The 19,714-nt window shown below is 46.7% G+C and overlaps 1 long non-coding RNA gene across 1 annotated transcript in view; it reads left to right on the top strand.

The window, feature by feature from the left end:
• Window positions 1-373: 373 nt before the first annotated feature.
• The window catches only part of LOC142301611 (uncharacterized), a 69,868-nt gene continuing 50,527 nt past the window's right edge, over window positions 374-19,714 (top strand). Inside the window, exon 1 of the long non-coding RNA XR_012752845.1 lies at window positions 374-736. This is a non-coding gene — a long non-coding RNA (uncharacterized LOC142301611). The remainder of the gene's footprint in view (window positions 737-19,714) is intronic.

The following is a 19,714-nucleotide window of genomic DNA, read 5'->3' as shown; positions in this document are numbered from 1 at the left end:
CTCCGTTTTGGTATCTCCGTGACATTCAGCAACGAAAGGTAGAAATAGGAATAATCTTTTAAAAGTATAGCAGATTGTTTAAAGTTAAGTCAGGAAATTAAATGAATAAACAGTAGAATGTCTTATAATAATGGCTGTCATATCTGCAATGTTGGGTTCCTGTGCGAAAACCTGAAAGGAAGTTTTTTTTATATATATATATATATATATATATATATATATATATACATATACATATATATATATATATATATATATATATATATATATATATTGTGAGGTAGCGACCACCAATGTTGTGGATGGTCGCAGTAGAGAAGGATCCCGCTGTGATATTAAACTGAAGGTGTGACTGTGGGACCTGTAGTTCCACAGAACTTGGGTTGTAATTAAGGGTTAGGTTCCCTTTAAACTGTGACCAGTGTGATGGACAGGGCTGGAGAATCACATACCTCCACCCGTGGGTGTATCGGTTGGGTTTAAGAGACTTAGTTTTAGAAACAGAGAGAAGCCTGAGAGTGCTGCACATGGAGGATGTGTGCTGGAGGTCTCAGTCTGTGTGAAGACTGAAGAGAGACGTTTGGAAATCAGTCCAGGTGAGGACTGGGGAAAATACTGCAGCCTGGCTGGAGAGGGCTGGAGGCTGCAGGAAGCAACCACAGTGACTTGTCTTCGCTGGCTGGAGCCAGAGTGTGGAGAATCCACTATGGACATTTAATTGGACTGGAAGCCCACGGTATGTGGATGTTATATTTTCCTTTAAGCCAGGAGAGGCTTTGTTACATTTTGTTTAGCAGTTTATGTTGAGTCTAATAAATAAACTGCTGCGTTTTATAAGAGACGGTGATACCTATGTTGTCTAAGCTACCTAACACTGCGGCAAGCGAGTCGAATCCCCCCAGGTTGCGGGGTGCAACCTTACAATATATATATTGATAAGAAAGACACACCCCATTGACAAGAAATGTACTAATGCACTGTTAGCATTTCCATTACTTGTAGCTCTGATTGTGGATTATAGCTTTAGCGTTCATTTTTCAACTGCGCTCTGCTGCTCTCTAGTGAGTTAGAATGGTCAATATTCACTGGATAATGCTGCCCTCTGCTGGATTTTACTTATGACTAGTCTAGAATTATACACTCCTCAACATTGAAATTACTTAAAGTTATGCTATTTTGGAAATCACAGGATGCATAGAAATGTTAATGATATGCAAATGATGGAAAATGGGGAACAAAATTTTCAAAACATGTTGATTTATTCAGTATCAGTAATCCCTGCATTTACACACCTTGATATTCTATCAATTAGGTTATTAATGGTTGTCTGAGGAATGCTCTGCCACACTGGATGTGCAACGCCCCACGGGGCAGGTGGTTAACCTACTCATTGCGGGTCGGGTCAGGCAATGTCACGGGTGGCCTTACCCGGTTCCGTTGCCCTGAGGCATACAGCAAATGGAGGGAAAGCGGGGTGATTGGGAAAGTTTGTCGTGACGCCACCTGTGGTACATGGCCAGGGATTAGCTGCCACTGCAGGGTTCCTTGCTGGGGCTGGTGGTAGTGCAGCTCGGGTCTGATCACTCTCCACAGGCGAAGCGGGTCCCAGGAGGATGGTGGGGGTTGTAGTGGTGCAATGGGGTGCAGGGCTGGGACGCCAACAGTAACTGGACGACACAGGTTGGTAGTTTCCTCTTTACCTTTACTGGTCAGGTGTTATGGTCCAGGTTTACAGTGGTCCAGTCAGCCCAGCAGCAGCGTGGATCTCTCCTTGCCTGGCGGGTTGGAGGTCTTCTTTAATGCGCTCTTGGTGGGAGCCACTGCGGCCTGGAGCAACACAGCGCCCCCTTCTCTTTCTTTACTTGAAGATGACTGTCCCACTTGATGGGCAGCGTGAACCAGTTATGGGACCCGCTTGTATTACTGCTATCCCAGGTTCTGCATTGCTGCTGCGTCTTGGAACTAAGGTGGGCCAGGAAATGTAGAATCTCTTGCCCTCCGGGTTTTACTACTAGGCCGTTAGTACCCAGTAACCAAGGACCCCGGTGTCCTATCCTAGCACTCAGTCCTGGAAAGCTCACACAGCAGCTCTCAATCAGCGACCACTCTTTCTCCTCGCCAACACTGTTCTAACTCACTTCCTTCCTGTTCCCTCTAACCCTTCCTGCAGGTCAGCATGTACAGAGAGACTCCCTTCAAAACAGGCTAAGAGATCCCCCTGCTGGCCTGGAGTAGGAGATGTTGTATGTGATGTTCCTGACAAGGAAAGGTCCCCACGCTGCTTCCAAGCATAGCATTGATCCCAGTGAGGAGAACAACGCCACAAGGCTCCCATGACCAATGGGGTGCCACAAATGCACTTGGGCACTTTATGAAGATCTGCTGATGGCAGCGGTCTTTGTAATTGCCCACCAATTACGACCCAGATGTGCTCAATGGGAGACAAGTCCGGAGACACAGTAGGCATGAGCAATATGTGGCCTGGTATTGTCATGTTGAATAACAGCTCCTGGGACACGTTGGAGAAATTGCCGTACCACTGGTATTGTGCCCAAATCGATGTGATCTCAAACTGTTAGTGTACCTGAAATGGAGACTGGAGGAATCTGGATAATTTATATTATGCTATCCCAAATCTGGGGACTTGAGTAGGAACGATATGATGATCCTTCTTGAAGGCCTCTTCATAGTCTTCCCAACATAATGTCATCAAATACAAAGAATGTCACATAATTATACATTCTGTACTGCAAATGAAATTAGGCCATACCATAGTCACATAGCAAGATTTAGACATCGTACAGTGGCGTTTCAAACCATCAGAAGGCACTTGTGTAGCACTCACGGGGCAAGAGGTTAAGTTACTCGTCATCGGGCTGGTGATGTCAGGTCTCAGATGTCACGGGTGGCCCTTGCCCGGTTTCATGGCCCCGAGGTACACAATAAAAGGGATGATGATGGGATAGTAGTTTGTCTCGTGACGCCACCTGTGGTATGCGGCAAGGAATTAGCCGCCGCTGAGGGTGATGTCCTCCGGGGCTGGTAGTGTCGCAGCAAGGATGGTTCTTCTCTCCACAGGTGGAGCGGGCCCGGGGTGGGTGATAGGTGGTAGTCTATGGTGTTGTACACTAGGAAGTGGGGCTGAGGACGCCGACAGTAACGGGACGACACAGGCTGGTAATTTCCTTTACCTTTTACTGGTCAGATGTAATGGTCCCAGGTTACAGTGGTACGGTCAGCCAGGAAGTAGTGAGGAATCTCTTCTTTGCCAGGTATGTTGGAGGCCTTCCTTAATGCGCTCTTACTGTGGGTCGCTGTGGCCTGGAGCAGCACAGCGTCCCTTTTCCTAGATGTGATTTGCCTTGTCCCTTGTGGCGGCAGCACAAGCCAGATGTAGGGCCCGCCGGTATGGGTTTAGTGCTGGGCCATTAGCACCCGACAGTCGAGGACCCGGTGTCCTGATTCTGCTCTCGGTCCTGGAAAGCTTGCAGACAGGTCTCTAACAGTGACCGTTCTCTTTTCCAGGTACTAGAGTTCTGAGGTCCCTCTAGCTGTTCCTCTCTCTAACCCCTCCCCAGCCCAGAATGCACAGGGAAGCTCGCCCCAAACAGGACTTGTGCTCCCCCTTCTGACCTGGATTAGGAAGTGTTGGGTGTAATTGTACCTGGTATAGAGATCTCCCCGCTGCTTCCAGGCATAGCATTGCCCCCCGGTAATGAGAACAACACCACTGTGGCTCTAGCACATCTGGGATGTCATTGGCTTGTAATTACAAAGGGAGTTGCCAGCAGGAGATCTTGATGATTTGCTGCCAAAGCTCATTAAGAATTGCAAAACATTCCTCAGACCAGTGGCGCATGTAGAGTGCATCTGCCCCAGGTGCAGCCATCAGGGAGGTGCCATCAGGCTGCCTGGTACAGTGGTCTGAGGTGTTTCCCAGTTGGCTTCATTTTGCCGCCACCCGGAGAAGGATTTGGCCATTGTCCAAGCCATCTGTTTAGATGACAGCTGGCTCAGAAAAGGTGTAAAATGACATCTCCCAGTATTCAATTGTACTCCCATCTTTGAGACACAAATTCAATTGAAGCCCTGACTGCCAGCACTTCCTGGTCAGAGCAGCGTCAACAGATGCTGATGATACTCCTGCTATGCAGAGAAGATGTTCACAGCAAGGTGAGTATTGCAAGCTACTGTATGGGCAGAAGGGAGGAGGGTGAAATGTATGAAAAGACATTATGTATGTGGGGGAATGTGTGATGAGACAGTATGGGGAGGGGAAATATGTGAGGAGAAAATATGGTATGAGAGGCTGGGAATGTGTGAGGAGACAGTATGGCCAGATGACTTTGAATGTGTGAGGAAACTCTATGGGCAAGGGTGTTAGAAATGAGTGAGAAAATAGTATGAGCTAAAAGGGCATGGAAGGTGTAAGGAGAGAATAGGGATGGGAATGTGTGAGGAGACAGTATGGACAGGGTAGAAAGGTGCTAGGAGATAGTATGGGTCTTCCCCCATATTTTTTCCAAAAGATGATGGCGACTACGCCAATTCAGATGTAAGGGACGGCGTGTGACTTGGCATACTTCAGTGTCCCTAAACGCCTTACACAGGGATCCCTGGGTGCGTGCGCCTATGTTTGGTTGATTTGCTAGATAAGAGCAATGGATAAAAAGCACAATAAAGTCTTACCCCAAAAACATATAACAGTGATGAGAGTACTGCGCTCACCTTGTTGGGTTGTATGACACGCAACCAGTATTTACACGTAACCCAGCTGCTGCAGAATCCACACTCTCTAAAAGCCCAAGGATAATCGGAAACAAAAGAAAAAGTGGAATTCTTCTGCGCTGCTTTAAAAATGACGAACATCCAAACTGCTGAGTAAAATATGGATAGTTTTATTTCCGCACGTTTCGAAGTGTGTCTTCACTTCTTCATCAGGAAATCCACCGATAAACCTAATGTATGGATTCCTGAAGAAGAAGTGAGGACACACTTCGAAACGTTTACAAATAAAATCACCCATATTTTACTCAGCAATTTGGAAGTTCGTCATTCTTACCGCAGTGCAGAAGAGTTCCACAATTTCTTTTGTTCCTGATTATCCATGGCAGATTTCTTCTTACACTCAGTCTGCATGCTGTCGGATCTTGGGACAAGTTGGAACCTTTAACTTCATGAAAAATGAGCCAGATGTTGATAACAAAATAAACTCTTGTTTACTGCTTCTTAAAACTATATATTACGAGTAGTATGTAAAATACTTCAAGTCATCAACTGGCAAACATGTGAAAGGCACAAACGCTATGGTTATGGATGACGGCACATTGCTTATGTAAAAAATTGAACTGGTATAACAAGTTACGCTGAGGGCCACCATCTTCCTAGTACAATGCCACACAGGTCAATGTGTCTAGCTCTGATCACTGTACGCAAACCACTCTCTGGGGATTATATAAGGGCCGTTCTTCCAGTTGGCTACTCCTTAGTGATGTATCCCAGCCTGGTTCACTCCCACTACTAGGCAGGTGTCCCAAGTTGCCTGTTCTGAAGAGAAATATCGCCACTGTTACTGATGGGGAAGCAGTGCATATGAATTAGCAATAATAAGCAGCTCCGGAAGAATAATAAGCGACCCAGAAGCAGTTACAGCCACGCCGGAGACTCGCTAAGTATGAAGCGCTTGGTTCATTCTTATTTTCTTTATTTTTTCTTTGTTTTTTTTTTAATTTCCTGAATTGCCGGACCCGGATCATTATCCAGAATTCACTGAGCGCTTTGGGCCCGGGTCCGGCGCTTGGTTTCGTTTGAAACCGCACGGATCCAGGCTTTTACAATCTGGTCCACCCATCACTACCCCTTAGCAATCCTATGAGCAACTCTCACAAAAAATGTATAAAGCTGTGATCTTTGCATCACCTGGTCTTTCCTAATGATGACAGTGAATAAGCCACAACCCTAAAGGCCGCTTTACACGCTACGATATATCTAACGATAAGTCGTCGGGGTCACGGATTCCATGACGTACATCCAGCATCGTTTGACATATCATAGCATGACAAATCGGAGCGACTTCGAACGAGCAAAAATACTCACCTTATCGTTGCTCTTCAGTCAATACACTTCGCTCATTTTCAAAAAATCAATCGTCCTTCTGCTCGCCGGTTGTTCATCATTCCCGAGGCTGCACATGTCGCTCCGTGTGAGGGGGGTTACCGACTTTGTGTGCCACGGGCAACAAATTGCCTGTAATGCACAAACGATGGGGGCGGGTGCGATCGCACATGCGAACGCATGATAAATCGATACGTGTAAAGCGGCCTTAACCGGCTAATTGAGGTCTACTCTGAAACCTTTGTCAAAGTTATCTGAGCACACAGATCTTCAATTGTGCCCAAACTTTTGCATCTGCTCATTTTTCCTTTTATAATTTTTAAAATGTAAAATATAAAAATAAATATATTTTTTTTTCCTAAAACACAAAGTAAATGTGTCATCTTTAACCTTATGTCTTTTAGATATCAGTTCATCTTTAACTTGCTTTACTGCTCATAATAAAAGTAATTTTGACCATGGGTGCCCAAACATTTGCATACCACTGTAAATAAATTAAAAAAAATGATCTGGGTCCCCCCCATCATTTTTTCTAAATCGCAAAGGTAAAGCAGACAGCTGGGAGCTGATTTTATCAGGCTGGGAAGGTCTATGTTTATTTGGCCCTTCTCAGCCTAAAAAAAGCAGACTGCAGTCGCTCCAGAAGTTACATTAGATGTGCCAAATCTGGCACTTTGTCTTGGTTCTTCCCCATGCCCTGGTGCAGTGGCAATCGGGGTAATGGTATTTGGGGTTGATGTCAGCTGTATAGTGTCAACTAGCATCAATCCCTGGTGTTAGTAATGGAGAGGTTTCTATCCGACACCGCCTTTACTAAACCAGTAAGTAAAAAGAAAAAAAAAAAAACACGCACACAAAAATACTTTATTTTAATAAACACTTCCCCCACTCTTTCCCTGGTTCACCATTTTATTAAAAAAAAAAAAAAAACCCAGCAAGCAAAGTTCCCAGATCTGCCATAGAACAATGGTTCCCATGACATCTTCGAGTACATAGATCAAAGGTTATGGAGCCACTCCTGGCTCACGCTATACTCCGCGACTGTGATGAGTGGTGACATTCCTGATGTCACTGCTTATCACTCTGATGAGTGGTAACATCAAGAACAGAAAAAAATATTTTCAGCTTACCAGGATATATGGTCCCCGTAAAAAATCGCGGTGCACGGATCCTCCAGCATAGCCCAGTCTGGAACCAACAGTAAAGCGGGCTTTACACGCTACGATATTGCTAGCAATCGCTAGCGATATTGTCGTGGGCGGAGGAGGGACGCTGCGCTCTCCCACTGCTCGGGTCCGGCTGCCGCGGCCTGCTGCTGCTCGGTGGCTCGAGCGATGGGCCGGATCCCGGGGACTCGAGCGGCGCTCCTCGCCCGTGAGTGAAAGGGGTTTGGTTTTTGGGATAGTTTATTGTCCGTGACGCCACCCACGGTTGTGGTGATTGTATGGACACCACCGCTGCTCTGTATGGGGATCCCGGGAGCGGTGACAGGGAGCAGCAAAGTTGTTAGTTCTCCCCTCCGTGGGTAGGGGGTGGTTGTCCCGGGGCCCAGTGGTGAGGTGGGGGGTGCTGGATGGCAGGGCCGGTGCAGGGCTTGGTGGGGTGCAGGGACGCGGGGGCAGCGCTGTGCCTCACGGCACTATGGTACTCACTCAGCCTGAGACGGTGACACAGTTCTCGGTAAAACACACGGCTGGAAAGACGGTTCCCACGGACGGCTGCTGTTGCTTTTCCCCGGTAGTTGACGGTGACGGTCCCTTTTCCTGCACCTAAGTCTATGTTGGTAGCGATGGGTTCCCACCGGTAACCCGCTCCCCGGCTTGGATATGTGCCGGAAGAGCCCCTCTTTGCCCGCAGGCGCTGGCCCTGAGAAACTGGTGCCTTGGCGGTGGCGGTGTCTCTCTCTAACGGTTGGACTGTTGCCTTCAATCGGGACTTGGTTGTTGGGAGACCCAGAGGGATTTGGCAAATTCACGGCGACTCCTAGCCTTGTCGGGATCCGAAAGGCCCCTGCCAATGGTGCTGGCTTCTCTTCGTATACCGCTTCGGTACCGCCGGGCCACCACCCGTCCACGGTCCTTTCGGCAACCTCCAAGCAGCCTCTCCTGCAGACAGTCTCCGCCGTCTGCTAACCTTGCTGTTCTCAGTCCGGGGCACACACCCGGACCAACTTCAGGCTTTCAACTGTCACTTTTACTGTCACTACTCTCACTTGCTCCTCTACCACTTCCTTCCACTTCACTCCTCAAACTCTATCTGACTGGTTTTCCAGCCTCCAGGGCTGTGAACTCCTCGGTGGGCGGAGCCAACCGCCTGGCCCACCCCCTGGTGTGAACATCAGCCCCTGGAGGAAGGCAACAAGAATTTTTGAGTAGCTTTGGTGTACCTATCTGGGGTGTAGGGTGTGGTGGTGTTATGACCTGTGACCCCTGGCTTGCCCAGGGCATCACAATATCGTACGCAAAAGCACCCGCCCCCGTCGTGCATGCGATTTCGTGTGATCGCTGCCGGAGCGAACATTATTGCTACGGCAGCGTCACATGCACTTACCTTGTCGGCAGCGTCGCTGTGACTGCCGAACAATCCCTCCCTCAAGGGGGAGGGACGTTCGGCATCACAGCGACGTCACCGCGACGTCACTAAGCGGCCGGCCAATCAAAGCGGAGGGGCGGAGATGAGCAGGACGTAACATCCCGCCCACCTCCTTCCTTCCGCATTGCAGCTGGCGGCAGGTAAGGAGACGATCCTCGCTCCTGCGGTGTCACACACAGTGATGTGTGCTGCCGCAGGAACGAGGGACAACATCGATAATCAATCATTACCGATTTTTAGTTTTGGGACCACCTCTCCATGGTGAACGATTTTCCCCATTTTTGAGGTCGCTTAAGGTCGCTGGTAAGTATCACACGCTGCAATATCGTTAATGACGCCGGATGTGCGTCACTAACAACGTGACCCCGACGATAAAACATTAACGATATCGTAGCGTGTAAAGCCCCCTTAAGTCAATGAGGGGAGGAAGGTGGCAAGGAAAAATGGAATTAAGCACCAAAAAATTATTTTATATAAAAATCAAAAATTTATTGACACATATAAGTTAACAATAGGAAAACCGCAAAAGGGGGGAAAGGGGTATCATAATATCCTTACGCGTTTCGGACAGGAGTTTTAAAACATGTCCTTATTCATAAGTAAACAAAAGCGATCAATGCGGCAAGCTTTAATAGCCGATCATCAAGGTTGAGGACATCGTGGGAACCACTGGACTACAGCACATCTATAAATCTTGCTTTCTAATAAATTGGTGAACGCGGAACAATGTTTTGTTTTAATTTCTCTCTTTTTATGTCTTTCAGGTTTCCATTTGTACTAATTTGGACTCCCTGGACTATGCCGGACCTGCATTTTTTTTTGTCTTTTTCATAAAATGGTAAACCAGAGATAGCGTGGGGGAGTGTTTATTTCAACTAACTTTTTGTGTGTATTTTTTTTCTTTTTATTTACTGGATTAGTAATTGGGGTATCTGATAGATGAGAAAAAAAGGGGTTTTCAGCTCACCAGTTTGTTGAAAATTCAACTGGATGAAAGCTCCTGGATGGTGCTCAGTAGAACAAGGGAGGCTGTAAAACAATCAAAGTGAGGAGGTGCTCCGGCACAAAACATCCATGCAGACAAAATTGTTAGAGATTAAAAAAACATCTTTAATTCCTAATAGTTAAAAAACATGGTGAGGATAAAATTTCCTATGATTGACGCGTTTCAGACGCTGGGTCTTTAGTCATAATCCATGGATGTTTTTTTAATCTCTAACAATTTTGTCTGCATGGACGTTTTGTGCCGGAGCACCTCCTCACTTTGAGGTATCTGATAGATGCCTTTCAACTACTAAAGGCGGCGTTACACGTAACGATTTATCGTGCGATTGCATGAGCGATCGCACCCGCCCTCGTCGTTTGTGCGTCACGGGCAATCAATTGCCCGTGTCGCACAAAGTTGTTAAACGCCCATCACACGCACTTACCTCCCTAACGACGTCGCTGTGGGCGGCAAACATCCACTTCCTGAAGGGGGAGGGACGTTCGGCGTCACAGCGACGTCACACAGCGGCCGCCCAATAGAAGCGGAGGGGCGTAGATGAGCGGGACGTAAACATCCCGCCCACCTCCTTCCTTCCGCATTGCCGGCGGCCACAGGTAAGTTGTTGTTCGTCGTTCCCGGGGTTTCACACGTAGCGATGTATGCTGCCTCGGGAACGATGAACAACTGGCGCGCAGAAGGAGAAACGACATTATGAAAATGAACGTCGTGTCAACAAGCAACGATAAGGTGAGTATTTTTGCTCGTTCACAGTCATTTGAAGGTGTCACACGGTACAACATCTCTAACGATGCTGGATGTGCGTCACGAATTCCGTGACCCCGACGACATATTGCACAATATATCGTACCGTGTAACGCCGTCTTAACACTAGAGCTTGATGCCAGCTGACACTACACAGCTGACATCAACCCAAAATACCATTTCTCTGATTGCCAACACACCACAGCAATCGAAAAGAGACAGAATTGCCACATCTAATGTGATGTGCCATTTCAGGGGCGGCTGCAGGCTGGTATTTTTAGGCAGGGAAGGGTCCCACAGCTGTCTGCTTACTTTTGCTGGTTATCAAAAGCAGGGGGACTGCACATCTTTTTTTTAATTATTTATTTGCTTTATTAAACATAAAAAGCTGTCCAGTAAGCTCAACAGGGTGATATTTTATTATATGTCTAGGAGTTGAGCAGTTACATGTCCAAAACTGCTAAAAAAAATAAAAAAATCCATTGAAAATTCGGTGAAACACACATTTTTGCTACTGTGTTTTTCCTGAGAAGAGATGCAAAGATAGTGCAGAAATATCTGCCTCCGAATACTCAACTTGTGCACATTCCCTCCCAATTAAGGTAATTATTGTACTCTTCCATCTTGTCTTGGTTTTCTACCGTACTCTATAAAAACAAACTTATAAAACTGTCTTTTGACGCCATCTTGTGGTCATATTGCACTTGACATGACCATCTTCAATGCAGCTGTTCAGTTTTAATGGCAGAAAAAATGATCAACCCCTGAAATGTAAAATACATATATGGATGCTGGTGATTTTTATTGATGTGGCATCTCATGGCTATGAAGTGAATGCAAAAGCTAAAAAACACCACAATAAAATAGTCATTATGATAGATGTATTTTAATGGTGCTTTATTATTAATTGTTAAAAAAAAGTTTGCTAAGATTATAATTTAGTTAATCCTCTTATAAGAGAGGGGGGGGGGGGGAAACCAACTTATGCGGGGAACATTCCACGGTAGACACAAATGGAGCCAGATGCACCCCGTTGATTATAACGGGGTTTAAGTTGTTTTCTTTGAGTGTCCTTTACCTAAATAAAAAAAACTAGCGCAGCACAAAACTTCATATTCGAGGCCCAAATGCAAGTGAGCCTAGCTTAAGAAGAATATGAGAACACAATTTCTAATATTTCATATATATACAGTGCATATACAGGGTGGTCCAAAAGCAGGTGGACAGTATGTGTAATAGGGTTATCAAACATGGTGCAAAGTGAAACTGACTCAGCTGCCCTTATCAACCAATCAGATTCCACCTTTCATTTTCCAAAGAGTCTGTGAAGAATGAAAAGTGGAATCTGATTGGTTGCTAAGGACAACTGAGTCAATTTCACTTTACACCATGTTTGATAACCCTATTACACATACTGTCCACCTACTTTTGGACCACCCTGTATATTCCAAGTACGGCAAAATTGAGAAATGCTGGTCTTAACAGGAGTACTGTCATGGGAGCCCTGAGGGGATTCAGCAGACCCTTGGATGCCATATTAACCTATTTGCGCCAAATTATTGTGTTGCAGGAGGCCAATGGGTGCAAGGAAAGCGCTAAATGCAGCTGTCAGAAATTAGTAGCGGCATTTAAGAAGTTAATATCTGTCCTGCACATTACTGTTAGTGGAAGATGATGGCTTAATAACACAGCCATCATCTGCCCGGGGTATTTAGTACCGAGCTTTGCGATTTGCTGACTGTGGAGGTAATTGAGATTTTAGATGAACACTGCCCCATCGCTTTATACTAAGAAATAAACAAGAAAACCAGCTCAACTCAAAATGCCATGTATTATAAGATGTTCACTGCACTAAAAATTCCAAACTGTACTATTTTAAAATTTGAGATTTTTGGCAAAAAAATTGCAATTTCTTGAGCTACCCCGCCTTGTCACGGCAAATTTCTTTGGAGTAGTCCTACTCTAAAATATTTTTATTTAAAATGTGCTATACGGCCTCACATATGAAAAAGTAGAACTGTCCATAGCAGCACTTACCTGGTGCTTTTCAATCCCGTACCCATAACTGAATCATGGCTGTGGGCGGGATAGGCCCAAGTGTGACGCCCTGGCCAGGCCAGGTAGTCACAAATAGGGCCCCGCATTACACCTGTCCCTCATAGGTAACATACAGCCAAACATTAAAACCCTAGTCACCCCCCCTCAGGGCTTGATGGGCACACCAGGAGGCGGAACCAGGCGGTTGGAAGACGCCCACCGAGGAGTTCAGACAGCCTGAGGTGGGAAAGTAGAGAGAACAAGTTGATCGTTCAAGCTGGAGAGGTGTGTGGGCTGGAGCTGTGTGCAGCTCCAGCAGAGGAGAGAAAACCCAATTTGAGCAGGTGCCAGGGTAGGAGCCCTGGTACCTTTGGCTAGGAGCCAGACGGCGGTCTCCGTCTGCAGGAATCGGGAAGACGGCTTGGTGTAACAGGGTTGTAGCCTGCCGGTACCGACCTGGGGAACCGACTCGGAAACCGGAGCACAAAGGGGGGTACTCAGACCCTGAAGCTAGGTCCAGAAGCTACTGGGGGCTAGCTAATTAACTGATTGCGGCCAGGACTAGAGGTCCTGTCCCACCCAAAGTCCCGACTGAAGGCAACAGCCCAACGAGGGGGATAAGCGGCCACCGCCATGGCTCAGAGATCCCATGGGCCAGCGTCTGCGGGCAAAGGCTCCTTAGGCAACAACAAGCTGGGAGCGGACTCCTGAAGTTGCAAGCACAGGCAGTCCACCATCCAACACAGATGCGGGAGAAAGACAGAGACCACCAGCCGGGTGGGGGACCAGACTGCAGTCGGCTGCGGGCACTGACCATCATCACCTTGGTTTACCAGAGACGCGTGTGTTTACTAATAGTGAGTACATCAGCACCCTCTGGTCGCCCATCTCCCTGCACCGCCAAACACCCCCAACGGGTCCCGGGGCCACCATCCCTGCCCACGGAGGGGTTAACAACTTGCTGCCAAACATCTCCCCCAGGTGCCCCGTAACTGCAGCGGTGGTGTCCACCTTCACCACATCCCGTGGGTGGCATCACGAACTTAACACGGCTCCGGCCGTACATCTACGTCCCCAAACCACAACCCCCCTTTCAGTTGAAGTGACCGCGAGACCCCCGGGTCCGGAGACCCTCGAGCCACCCCTGAAGGTCCGGATCCGAGCGAATCGGCTGCTGAGCATGGGGCGGTACACCTCAATTTCTGGCGTCACGAACAGGATACTTAGCCATCCACTTACCTTGTGGAAGTGTGCCTTGTATTGAAGTCAGCGGTGATCTGTTGCAAGATTTTCATAATCTGCCGTCTTGTCGCCATCTTGTTGGAGCGAAAATTCCCGCCCAAGGTCTCCTTCCCGAGAAAGGGCGCAAAGTTGAAGCCCCGCTCCCTGGGAACACGGCCGAAAAGCAAAGCCGGAAGTCGAAAAACGAAACTTACTGCTCAGCTAGAGGAGGGCCGACAAAAGACCAGGGGGGGAAGCGGATGGAGGATGTCTGCTCCTAAGCTATGATGCCGGCCCCGTGTCGACCACTGAAGCGGCGGCACCCGTGGGGGAAGCAGCCGGCAAGGGAGCTTCAGCTCACGCTCCGGCCGCAGGAGCGGTGGACCCCGAGACTCCAGTGATGACTCCCCGTGTAGCAGCTGGCGGTGACCCGCCTGCCACAGGAAGGATGTCGGCTCCGGTAGTCCACCCGGCCACCACGGGAGCAGTATCCGACTCAGATGACACCTTAGCTACCAGCCCGGAATTGGATGAGATGGATGGCAGCGGTTCTGAGGGAGACACGGAGTCCATCTCGGAAGATGAGGCCCCTATCGTCATGGGAAATATGATGATAGCAGTCTGTAGGTACTGTAGGGCACTTTGCAGGCATGTTCCCTGAGAATTCCTGGCCTTAAAGAGGCCGGAGGCTGCCGCAAGTTTTGAAGTTGATGTTCCCGATGTTTTAAAGTTTTATACAAAAAGACAAGGCCGAGAACTTGCAAGCCAACACAAAAACTTTTGGGCCTTGTAAATAGCCCTAGACCACCCTTTCACCGTCCTGCAGTCTCCGGAGAGGCTGGTTGGAGGAAGGGCCTGCGGCAGAGTAGGCCGAGTTCCTGTCACCATGGAAACCGGTGACCAACCTCCAGGTCAGCGGTCCCCTGGACGTGGGGCCTCAGAGAGACTGCCGGGAAAGGAGCTTATTACACGGCCCGTGTGGGCAACACTTGGACCCGAACCCGTTTCCTGGACTGGGGAAAAGGGGTGCTGACCTGGTTTTTAAAGGCAGCATCAGGACTAGGTTTGCTTGGGTGGGCAAAATTGAAAAGGACCCGGTCCCGTCCCGTTCCCGGTTAATAAAAATGTTTTTATTATGTAACGTTTAAGCAAACTGCCTCTCGTCACAGGGATGAAAGAAAGCCTTCATGAATGTAAATATGTTAGTATAATTGTATATGTGTTTTATCTTTTACAGTTCAAAAAGCAAAATAAACTGATGGTGGTCGGACAGCCCGCGGACGGTCTGTGGTTAACCAAGGGGGAGTGTGACGCCCTGGCTGGGCCAGGTAGTCACAAATAGGGCCCGCATTACACCTGTCCCTCATAGGTAACATACAGCCAAACATTAAAACCCTAGTCACCCCCCTCAGGGCTTGATGGACACACCAGGGGGCGGAACCAGGCGGTTGGAAGACGCCCACCGAGGAGTTGAGACAGCCTAAGGTGGGAAAGTAGAGAGAACAAGTTAAGGTTTACAAGTTGGAGAGGTGTGTGGGCTGGAGCTGTGTGCAGCTACAGCAGAGGAAAGAAAACCCAATTTGAGCAGGTGCCAGGGTAGGAGCCCTGGTACCTTTGGGTAGGAGGCAGACGGCGGTCTACGTCTGCAGGAGCTGGGAAGACGGCTTGGTGGAACCGAGGTGGACCGGGACAGGGTTGTAGCCCGCCGGTACTGACCCAGGGAACTGACTCGAAAACCGGAGCACAAAGGGAGGCACTCAGACCCTGAAGCTAGGTCCAGAAGCTACGGGGGCTAGCTAATTAACTGATTGCGGCCAGGACTAGAGGTCCTGTCCCACCCAAAGTCCCGACTGAAGGCAACAGCCCAACGAGGGGGATAAATGGCCACCGCCACGGCTCAGAGATCCTGCGGGCCAGAGACACGCGTGTTTACTAGTAGTGAGTACCATCAACACCCTCCGGTCGCCCATCTCACTGCACCGCCAAACACCCCCAATGGGTCCCGGGGCCACCATCCCTGCCCACGGAGGGGTTAACAACTTGCTGACAAACATCTCCCCCGGGTGCCCCGTAACTGCAGCGGTGGTGTCCACCTTCACCACATCCCGTGGGTGGCGTCACGAACTTAACACGGCTCCGGCCGTACATCTACGTCCCCAAACCACAACCCCCCTTTCAGTTGAAGTGACCGCGAGACCCCCGGGTCTGGAGACCCTCGAGCCACCCACTGAAGGTCCGGATCCGAGCGGCTCTGCTGCCGAGCACAGGGCGGTACACAAGCAAATGCTGCTTGAAGTAAATATTCTGCGGACAGGGCTTGATGGCTGAATGTGAACAAACACTAATTGCCAAAATCAAGACAGGTGGAAAAACTAACCAAATTGAGGTGACGTGGCGGGGTAGCTCAAAAAAAAATTGCAATTTTTTTTTTGCCAAAAATCTCAAATTTTAAAATAGTATAGTTTGGAATTTTTAGTGCAGTGCACATCTTATAATACATGCCATTTTTGAGTTGAGCTGGCTTTTTTTGCTTTTTCTTCATAGCTTTATAGTGGTGTGAGTGCAAGCCGATGTTTCATAGAATTGCACTGTGTAAAACGCAAGTGGAACCGAAACCATAGAAATAGAATCACTCACTGTTTTCTGACAATTTACAAAAACAGAGACAAATAGTGATATTCACCCTTGACATCCTATATTTTGAATGTCAGACACAAGGCTAGTTATGGAAACTAATATACTGTAGCTTAACTATAATGTGTAATATAACCACAGTTGCTAAAGAACCTCATTATACACACCTCAGCTGCTGCAGAACATCATTCTAAACACTTCAGCTGCTTCAGAACATCATAATACTTACCTCAGCTGCTGAAGAACATCATCATACACACCTCAGCTGCAGCAGAACCTCATATCACACCACCGTTGCTGAAGAACCTCACCATACACACCTCAGCTGCTGCAGAGCACCATGATACACCTCAGCTGCTGTAGAACCTAATCATAAACATCTCAGCTGCTGCAGAACATTACAACCCCTGGCGAAAATTATGGAATCACCTGGCCCTGAGAATGTTCATTCAGTTGTTTACTTTTGTTTAAAAAAAAGCAGATCACAGACATGGCTTTAAGAAACACTAACAAAATCATGAAAAATAATGTGCTAGCCAGTAACGGTTACTTTTCAAGACCAAACAGGGGGAAAAATTATGGAATCACTCAATTCTGAGGTAAAAATAATGGAATCACCCTGTAAATTTTCATTCCCAAAACTAACACCTGCATCAAATAAGATCTGCTTGTTAGTCTGCATCTAAAAATGAGTGATCATACTTTGGAGAGCTGTTGCACTAAGTGAACTGATATGAATCATGGCTCTAACATGAGAGATGTCAATTGAAACAAAGGAGAGGATTATTTAACTCCTAAAAGAGGGTAAATCATCATCAATGTTGCAAAAGATATTGGTTGTTCACAGTCAGCTGTGTCTAAAATCTGGACCAAATCCAAACAACATGGGAAGGTTGTTAAAGGCAAACATACTGGTAGACCAAGGAAGACATCAAAGCATCAAGACAGGAAACTTAAAGCAATATGTCTCCTAAACAGGAGATGCACAAAACAAATGAGGAAGGAATGGGAGGAAACTGGAGTCAATGTCTGTGACCAAACTGTAAGAAACCGCCTAAAAAAATGGGATTTACATACAGAAAAGCTAAACAATAAAAAGATGACTGCCTGAAGAGAACATGTAAATTTCCACAGTCATTGATGATATGGGGCTGCATGTCAGGTAAAGGTACTTTGTAGATGGCGGTCATTACATCTTCAATAAATGCCCAAGTTTTCATTGAACTTTTGGACACTTTTCTTATCCCATCAATTGAAAGGATGTTTGGGGATGATGAAATCATTTATCATCATGCCATAGAGCAAAAACTGTGAAACATTGCTTGAAAGAAGACACATAAGGTCAATGTCATGGCCTGCAAATGGTCCAGATTTCAATCCAATTGAAAGTCTTTGGTGGAAGTTGAAGAAAATGGTCCATGACAAGGCTCCAACCTGCAAAGCTGGTCTGGCAACAGCAATCAGAGAAAGTTGGAGCAAGATTAATGAAGAGTACTGTTTGTCACTCATTAAGTCCATGCCTCAGAGACTGGAAGCTGTTATAAAAGCCAGAGGTGGTGCAACAGAATACTAGTGATGTATTGGAGTGTTCTTTTCTTTGTTTGTTTTTCATGATTCCATATTTTTTTTCCTCATAATTGAGTGATTCCATAATTTTTTCTCTCACTTTTTGGTCTTGAAAAGTAACCGTTACTGGTTAGTACATTATTTTTTCATGATATTTTTTAGTGTTTCTTAAAGCCAGAAAGTTGGCATATGAAATGACTTTAGTTTTGTGCCGTCTGAGATCTGCTTTTTTTTAAACAAAAGTAAACAGCTGAATAAACATCCTCAGAGTCCAGAATTTTTACCAGGGATTGTATAATACATACCTCATCTGCTGCAAAACCTCATAACCGCATAATACACACTTCAGCTGCTGCAGAACCTCAAAATACATATCAGCTTCTGCAGAACCTCATAATACATACCTTAGGTGCTGCAGAACATCATCATACATACCTCTGATGCTGCAGAATCTCATAATACATATCTCATCTACTGCAGTATATCATAATACACGTCACATACTGTAGTACCTCATCTAACACAATTCAGGTGCTGCAGGACCTTATACACATATCAGCTGCTGCAAAACCTCATCATACACACCTTAGCTGCTGTAATACCTCATAATACATACCTCAGCTGCAGCACAACTTTATAATACACTCCTCAGCTGCTACAGAACCTGATCATAACAACCTCAGCTACTAAAAGCTACTGCAAAACATCATAACAAACACATCAGCTACTATAGAACCTCATCATACACATCTCAGCTACTGACAACCTCATCATACACACCTCAGCTGCTGCAGACCCTCATAATACATATCACATACTGGAGAACCTCATTTAACACACCTCACCTGCTGCAAGACTTCATCATACATACTTCAGCTGCAGCAGAACATCAGAATACATACCTCAGCTGCAGCACAACTTTATAATACACTCATCAGCTGCAACAGAACCTGATCATAACAACCTCAGCTACTAAAAGCTACTGCAAAACATCATAAACACATCAGCTACTATAGAACCTCATCATAAACATCTCAGCTACTGACAACCTTGTCATACACACCTCAGCTGCTGCAGAACCTCATAATATACACCATAGCTGCTACTGAACTATAATACATAACTCAGCTGCTGCCGTACCTCATTATACACCCCTCAGATGCCGCAAAACCTCATATTACATCACAGTTGCTGAGGAACCTCATACTGCACACCTCAGCTGCTACAAAACATCATAATACACTTCAGCTACTGCAGAACCTCATAATACCCAACTCATCTGCTGCAGAACTTCATCATACACACCTCATCTCTTGCAGGACCTCATCATACACATCTGAGCTTCTACAGAACCTGATCATAAACACCTCAGCTGCTGGAGAATCTCATCATGCACATCTCAGCTGCTGCAAAACCTCATAATACACACTTTAACAGCTGCAGAACCTCACAGTACATCTCAGCTGCTACAGAACCTCAGAATACATACCTCAGCTGCTGCACAAGATCATGATACACACCTCAGCTGCTACAAAACATCATTATACACACCTCTGTGATGATGCTGCAGAACCTCATTATACAAACCTCAGCTACTGCAGTATATCAGAATACACACCTCAGCTGCAGCAAGACCGCAAAATACACTCCTCAGCTGCTGTAGAACCTCATAATACACACCTCAGCTACTGCAGAACCTCAAAACACACCTCAGGTGCTACAGAACTGCATAATACACACCTTTCTTACTATGCATTATTTTATCCACATCTGCCTAAAATTGTCTCATAGTAATGTAAA

The sequence above is a fragment of the Anomaloglossus baeobatrachus genome, chromosome 1, assembly GCF_048569485.1.
Source record: "Anomaloglossus baeobatrachus isolate aAnoBae1 chromosome 1, aAnoBae1.hap1, whole genome shotgun sequence".
Classification (NCBI taxonomy): Eukaryota; Metazoa; Chordata; class Amphibia; order Anura; family Aromobatidae; genus Anomaloglossus; species Anomaloglossus baeobatrachus.
This window is presented reverse-complemented; position numbering and strand designations above follow the sequence as displayed.